The sequence below is a fragment of the Schistocerca piceifrons genome, chromosome 3, assembly GCF_021461385.2.
Source record: "Schistocerca piceifrons isolate TAMUIC-IGC-003096 chromosome 3, iqSchPice1.1, whole genome shotgun sequence".
Lineage (NCBI taxonomy): Eukaryota > Metazoa > Arthropoda > Insecta > Orthoptera > Acrididae > Schistocerca > Schistocerca piceifrons.
Genome location: NC_060140.1, coordinates 425625605 through 425633629, shown reverse-complemented (window position 1 = coordinate 425633629; position 8025 = coordinate 425625605). Strand labels below are relative to the sequence as shown.

At 41.0% G+C, this 8025-nt stretch overlaps 1 non-coding gene across 1 annotated transcript; it reads right to left on the bottom strand.

Annotated features, from left to right (window-relative positions):
* Positions 1-7681: 7681 nt before the first annotated feature.
* On the bottom strand, positions 7682-7756 carry Trnas-cga. The gene has a single exon. It is a non-coding gene; the product is annotated as a tRNA-Ser (tRNA).
* Positions 7757-8025: the final 269 nt, after the last annotated feature.

Below are 8025 nucleotides of genomic sequence, written 5' to 3'. Positions count from 1 at the left end.
AATACTCGCCGATAGCTTCGCATATTGATCCGAGACAGGAATTCCAATTTCGCCAGATTTTTATGGAAGGACCACGACTTCTCATTTCGTTTTTAATCTTCCACCAGATTTTTTTTCCTAAGGGAGGAGTTTCTGCAGCAACCCGGCCCTTGGCTCTCCATGCGAGCTGCCAGCGTGCGTGCGGCAACCCCCCCCCCCCTCCGCGCCCTCCCTAAAACCCACTCTGCACAGCCACCGGCACCTCTCACAGGCGACGGACGGCAGGACTCTTTCCGCAGGCATTTTCGTCGATCGACTTCTCGATAACCATCGAGCGAGATCACGTTCTCTGGTTAATCTCGACCCTGAATCCCAGAGGCCTGCCGTCTCGTTGAGTTTCTGAGCACGACACGACTCTTCGCCATGGCCTCGGCGCCTCTCCAGTTCTTTTCGTAGCAGTAAGATGTAATGATGGGACGGCGTCGGCGGATTTATATTCGCACTACCTGCGCTGGTTAACGACAGGGTTCGTCCTCACAGTTTTCATACCACCACCATCACGTCTTTCCTATCATAGCTGCCTGTGACGAAACAGCGTGAAAATATTATTCATTTGAAAGTTTTCTACTGTATCTAGTTTCCAAATCACGGTGGTAAATATTTTTCGAATCTTTAGTAGAAACAAATCATTTTTCTTGTATATTGATTCAAGTTGCCTCTCGAGACCAAATTTGAATGAAATCTATGTTCGTGTGTGCCAAGATGTTTCAAATCGAAGTTACTAAATACTTAGTCGGTAGGGTCGTTAGTTATGTTATTCCTTCTCCGTTCCCCCAGCCAAATGTCCATTGGTCGAATGATACCATATCTCAGTGTGTCATAGAGGTGTGGAGTAATATCAGTAAGAAAAACATCAGAAAATTGAAGATAACGTTGCAAATAAAAAATTATTTCGTTCCTTTAGGTCACAGCGCGTTATTAATTTTTATTTATTTCTTGTGCACTCAGGTACATTATCTTTGCTGTAGAAGTTTCTATATGTCTGAAAAAAGAATCACTATTTTCGTATACAAGGATAGTATTCTCTCTCATATTCAGTTTAATTACAGAAAATTACGGCCAATATCTTCGCCTTAATTTTTTTTGCTGGCAGGGGTTCACAGGTGTAAAACTATTTAAAAGACGTCGTCGTCACCTCCGAGCTAAGAAACTAATGATGTACAAAATCCTGAAATTCAATTTAGGACTTTAGCTGTTCTTACGTGAACACAATGTAAATATTGTACTTCAGCACATGTCAGAAATTTTAATGTCCGATATTTTATTTAAAAGAAAAAGAAATGCTACATGTGCTGAAACACGACGTTTCCTTAGTATTTTACTTAAAAATGGCTAAAGTACGAAATTCATATACTGGATTAAAAAATAAAAAATACGATAAGGAAATAAGGGCCAATATGACGATCATGTGTTTTAAAAACTCATTCCTTTGGCTATGGCTCTGAGCACTATGGGACTTAACATCTATGGTCATCAGTCCCCTAGAACTTAGAACTACTTAAACCTAACTAACCTAAGGACAGCACACAACACCCAACCATCACGAGGCAGAGAAAATCCCTGACCCCGCCGGGAATCGAACCCGGGAACCCGGGCGTGGGAAGCGAGAACGCTACCGCACGACCACGAGATGCGGGCACTCATTCCTTTATCACATTCATAAAGTGAAGAAATAATTTAAACTCTATACTGTATTGCAATGCCTGTGTTTTATGATATACTTTGCAATATCCATGCAGATCTGAAGGACATTGCAGAGTACATCGTAATAACACAGGCATTGCAATATAGTAAATCTTGCAAAGGCAAGGACACGACAAAAATCGCATCTCCCTCTGTGGGAATGACAGCAATTGTGTGAGTGCAGGACGTAGACATCCGGTGACACATGGAAGTTTGAGTCGGTGCTGGAGGCGTGATTGGATGGATGAGAGGCTAAGGCGACCGCTCGTGCAAAGCGAAATATGCGGCTTCGAATCAATATCCAGCACAAATCTTGTAACCAATACGTTATGTAGCTGGAGGATGGTCATATTCGCAACTCCGAATACATTTCTTGTGTAATGTAAATTTTCTGTTAACTGTATTTTCAACCCCTTTTTCATGTTTCCTGAGGCTCAGAAAACTTGAAGGGCTTGAAACAACATTATGGACAATATTTAATTGGTGGTTTCCTGTCTTGGAATGAAATTTTATGGATGCAATATAACAGCAACATCGCATAATAATCCTATACAGCTGCTTTGAGAATCTCGTACGTTGCTAGATATCAGACGTCGATATCACTCTGAGAATGTACCTTACATATTCGTTGGGATGGTTTTACCTGTACCTGACAAGACACACAGTACAGTGTGAAGGAGAGTAAGTTCACCTTCCTTAAACGATTTTCTGTTCTATTCATTCGGCATTTGGAACGAGGGAAACAGAATGTCTATAGGATGATCAAACCCATTAGTGCCAATGTTATGGGCATTAGGGGATTATAAACTGTTGTAAAACGAGGATCCAAAATCGGAAATGAATAGTTCACGAATTAAGAGATCTTAATTCAGCACTGGGGATAATACAAGTGTTTGTAAGTTCATTAGACTACAAACAACTGCTTCCCACTGGACGTTGGAGATACAGCCTAAATAAACAATACATAATAGTCTGTGACATAACCACATAGGGGGTTTCCATTGTTTAAAGTTCAAAATTGGTATTCGAATTGAATTATTAAACATTTCAGTAACATAAAGAAATGAACTTAATGTATGATGCATCAGGAAATGGTAGAAACAACTGCTTCCCTCTGAACCTTGGAGGTACAGTCTAGTTAAACAATACACAGTAGTCCGTGATGTAATCACAGTGGGGGTTCCCATTATTTAGACCTCAAAATTAGTGGTCGAAATGCATTATTAATTATTTGAGGAACGTTAAGACATGAACTTAACGTATGATGCACGAGGAAGAGGTCTATAGAGAGCCGAACTGATCTACAGAGGAAAGTTTTGCTACACGATTCGGTGAAAATTTATCTCTGTGGTTACTATCTCCAACTTATCGCCACTGGGTTGGCTCCTTGCCGTGTGCGGCGGGCATGTAGTCGGTAGGGGTTGAAACTGGCACAGCGAATACTAACTGCGATCATTATAAATCTGGAAAATAATCGCATAAGCACTACAGATCCTCTGTCACTGAGATATACATTTAACGACTCTGAATAATGATGCAATACGACACAAATACAATAAAGGACGCAGGGAACGATGCATAAAAACTCGTAGAATATAAACACTCTTTTATAATAAAGATTTTGCAACATATTTTACTAACGGTTCAGTCTATACAATTATCATCAGATACGTCTGGAAAAACAAACAGAATGTGACCTTGCTTTTGACGGTGTCTACCTCGGCTACAAGTTCTTTGACTTTATATAATAGTTCATAATGACAGGTATATTTCATCTAAGCCGCGTCTTATATAATTTATGTGACTGCTTTTTGAAATACTCTTCTATAACTCTGTAATGCTGTCTCTGATAAAAACGGTATTTTTTTCTATTTTTCAAGACATATGTGATAATTATCGCGTCGGTCGAAATCGTTCATAAAATAATTAAAAAGTTCTCAATCAAATATCGTTTTATACGCTACAAGAAGCAAAAATATTTGAAAAAAGTCAAATGCTTTGTGAAACGATTTGTCTGAAAGTAAGAAATAAAACAGAATATCATTTGACGTATTTTTGAATGATGGTCGATTTCATGTACGCAAATGAGCGACGACTGAAAGTGTAAAATTGCATTCTTAAAATTTTATAGATTGTCAGTAGGTATTTGCCTAGTGGAACGTTAAATTCTCAGTCGACGCCTTATTTACTGTACGTAATTTTGAGCACTCCTCAGAGGTGCGACAAATGTTTCACTAATTTATTTTAATTCTTACTTTTAGAGAAATCATGTCACCATGCACTTGAACCGCTTTCCACAATATTTGAAATGCTTGTAGAATATTAAACAGTTTAACTTAATTTCAGTTTTCGTTTTCAGTTTCCCTGATTACATTCAAGAACCTAAATCTTTTGTGCGAAATTAGACCTCATACACAGTCTCTACAAAACCAAGACGGAACAAAAGAAACAAAGAAATTCAAAAAGCAATGACAGAAATAAAGGGAAGGTTCAGGTGTGAGATTATATTCAGGGCGACAGGATGCCAATGATAACATTTGCTAATGACATTGCTAACTTCAATGAAAGGGCGAGAGAATTACATTGTTAGCGGAATCCAATGAACAGTATAATGACTGTAGGATACGTTCTGAGTGTACACCGAAGAAATAACTATGAGGAGCAAAATGGGATGAGCGACAAACTGAAGATCCAACTGATGACCATATGCCAAATGTGGTAAATGAATCGTGATTCGAATGAGTGGTGTCTGTTCTTTCGGACGTATCCGAAGGAATGCGGAATCCGCAGCTGTGATACATATTACGTAAATTAAAGGAGGAGGGAGGAAGAAAGGAGAGGAAAGGGAAGGGATTATTGATGTCAACTGCGTCAGGACTTTGTGCAACATCAGCGTTTACGAATGAAAACGTGTGCCGGACAGGAATTCAAAACCGATATCTCCTTCTTGCTAGGCAGTTGTATTAACCACTGCGCCAGCCGGACACAGTGTTTATCGGAAGTGCGCGGATTAAACTTGCATGTCTGTCGGCCAATCCACATTCCCAACTAGCGGGCCGCCGGCCTCTGTAGTCGAGCGGTTCTAGGCGCTTCAGTCCGGAAATAAGTGGCTGCCACGGTCGCAGGTTCGAATCCTGCCTCGGGCATGGATGTGTGTGATGTCCTTAGGTTAGTTAAGTTTAAGTAGTTCTATGTCTAGGGGACTGATGACCTCAGATGTTAAGTCCAATAGTGCTTAGAGCCATTTGAACCATTTGATCTAGCATGCCATCTACCAGTAGTCCTTGTCCGTGTCGTCCACGATCACTACCTGCAGATTCACACAGGAGATCAGACGTAATTGTGCAAACGCACTGAAGGTAGTGGATTCATTGCCTACTGAGGCGACTCAGTTACATGAATGCGCAGTGTCGGTTCTTTTGGACATACCTGATGCTAGATGGGAGCGTGGGACTGCTAAGAGGTGTGGGAAATAGTCCGCGGAGTTGAGGTAAACAGTGTGTCCGGGTGGCTCAGCGGTTAACGCAATTGCCAAGTAAGCACGAGATCCAGGTTTCGAACCCCAGTCGAACAAACGTTTTGACGCGTCACCGCTGATGCCGCAAGAAGTCCTGATGCAGCTGATGTCAGTAATTCCTTTCCTTTCCTTTCTTCCGCTTCTTCCTTCAGTTTACATAATTCTGATACAGTGGGACCGAAACAACATAGACAAAGGAAGAAGGACATAAAAAACTAACTGCCTTATGTGAAGAAGGCATTCACGTTCCAGTAAAGTCGGCCAGTGTCAAACATCGGCCTTAATTCTAGGAACAAATTTAGGGTATTTATTTTTGATCATGGTATTGTATGAAGGTAAATCATAGTCTGCAGAAAAACAGGAAAAGAAGAAATTCGAAGTGTTTGACATTTAGTGCTATACAATTTTCTAGAAAGTTTTGTGAAAGGAACACAGGGAGAACACTGACATGAGGGGACAGGACGACAGGGTATCTGTTAAAGACATTAGTGAAAGAGTTACATAGTCCTAAAGGGAATTGTAGGGGGGAAACGCTATTGAGGAAGAGAGAGTTTCTTTGGTATGATTTCAAATTTGGCTTAGCTGTTAGGCTTTTAATGTGGGTAGACAAATGACTGAATATTTGGGAAGAATCGTTATTCATTCATTTCTGAGATAAAGTAAATTTTGATAGGGATTGATTCAGATATGCTTTTTATTCCAGTGTTGTAATTATAGTCACAATTAGTTAGTCCGTTCTCCAATGGATTGTTTAGAACTAATTTCATGCAAAATTCTGAACTGCGGTGTGGTAATAAAACTGCGTAATACCCTAAACGGCTGCCGGCCTGTGTGGCCGAGCGGTTCTAGGCGCGTCAGTCTGGAACCGCGTGACCGCTATAGTCGCAGGTTCGAATCCTGCCTCGGGCATGGATGTGTGTGATGTCCTTAGGTTAGTTAGGTTTAAGTAGTTCTAAATTCTAGGGGACTGATGACCACAGATGTTGAGTCCCACAGTGCTCAGAGCCATTTGAACCATTTGAACCTAAACGGCTGTCTATGAGACGACTATAAGTAAGCACCACATATTATCCGTATGACATTGTCTTGCGCTATGACAACTTTCTTCCCTGAGGATGGTTTCCGCTGAATGTGAACCCTTAGATCGTTATCGAATGAAGGAATGTAAAGTGTTTTAACTTACTAATGCCGTCCTTTACACCAGTTTAAATGACACAAAATGGTAGAACTAAGATGGTTGAGAAGCTGCTTCGGTATTTGAAGGAATGTGTTCTGGATATTATGTGCCAATAACTGTGATCTCCGGTTTGACCTCATCCTCGGCTAGTGAGTGTTGCAGCATGTCACACTAGACCAATGGCGGCGAATGTTAATGTTGCTGGACGGTTCCACAGTATATTCATCAATTCGGCGTTCATCTTCCATTACCTGGCAATTCGGAGTTCGTCTTCCCTTATCTGGCAACAATTCTATTGTGATACTGATTAGTGAGTTATGATTGGTTGTAAAACATCAGTATGCGACGGATATAAGTGAGCTGACGTATCACACAGTCTCAACCCATGATGTTTCAAATCATGTCCTCCCCTCCTTTCTTGTCAGGCAGTGTATTTAGAAAATCCGCGGAAAATACGAACTGAACTGGAATCGAACTTCGTTCTTCCCGATTATAATTCCAGCTCATGGGTACTTGAGGCCTTTTATAGTCTAGGGAGGGAATTTAAAAGCAGCTTTTCGTTTAAGTAACTATCAGTTTTTTGGTTATGTTTGGTCTCGAAAAGGAAAATGACATTTTGTTTTTTATAGCACTATCTGCTTTGTTTTTCACATATGTGAATGTTACCACCCAAGAAATAAGAAATCTAACAGAAAAAAGCTGTCTTCAAATTATTCTCTGTTAGCACTATAATTACACTGAATTGTCAGGACAACGTCTACTAGCTTCGCTAGTCGTTTTTGACTAGGGCGTAGCTGAGGAAAGAGAGAATATTGTTACACTTCCAGTGCTTTATGCGGATCCCCGTAGTCACTACCATACATTCGGGATAAATAAAAGTCAGTTCCATCACAGAATCGAGCGCAACGTGGTCCGGAATGTAAGCAGAGAAAAGAGAGAGAGGGACTTCATTTTTTGGCTGATGTTTGCGGTTCAGATACTGTAGGAACACTATATAAATATTTATTAATATCTCAAAAACAAACCTAGATGTAAGCGTCGGGTTATAATCTGATTCTAGCTTGTCTGAAATTGATACTTCAAGGCAAATTTGACGTAAAGCATTCAGCGTCTCATCTGTATCACCAACAGTCATCATGTTTGATAGTCAGATGAGCTGGCACAGAAATGTTGCTATTGTGCGAAACGTCCGAATTTCGACTTTCCCTTCCGTGAGACATGGAAAACATGAAGCGAGATGAAACTTCCTGGCAGATTAAAACTGTGTGCCCGACCGAGACTCGAACTCGGGACCTTTGCCTTTCGAGGGCAAGTGCTCTACCATCTGAGCTACCGAAGCACGACTCACGCTCGGTCCTCATAGCTTTACTTCTGCCAGTATCCCGTCTCGTACCTTTCGCTAAGGTAATGAAGCTCTCTGAGCCCGTGTAGACTAAAGGACACTGTAAGCGATAGACGCCCGATTGAGCGTAGCGATTATCTTCTCTGGTGCTTCAAGAGGTGCCCCACCTTATGGGGGTTGTAAAAGGCGGGTATAATCCCCTCTTTCCTAAGCCATTTGCTGATCCTGTCGGATATAACACCAACGTATGTAATCCGGGAATTTTTT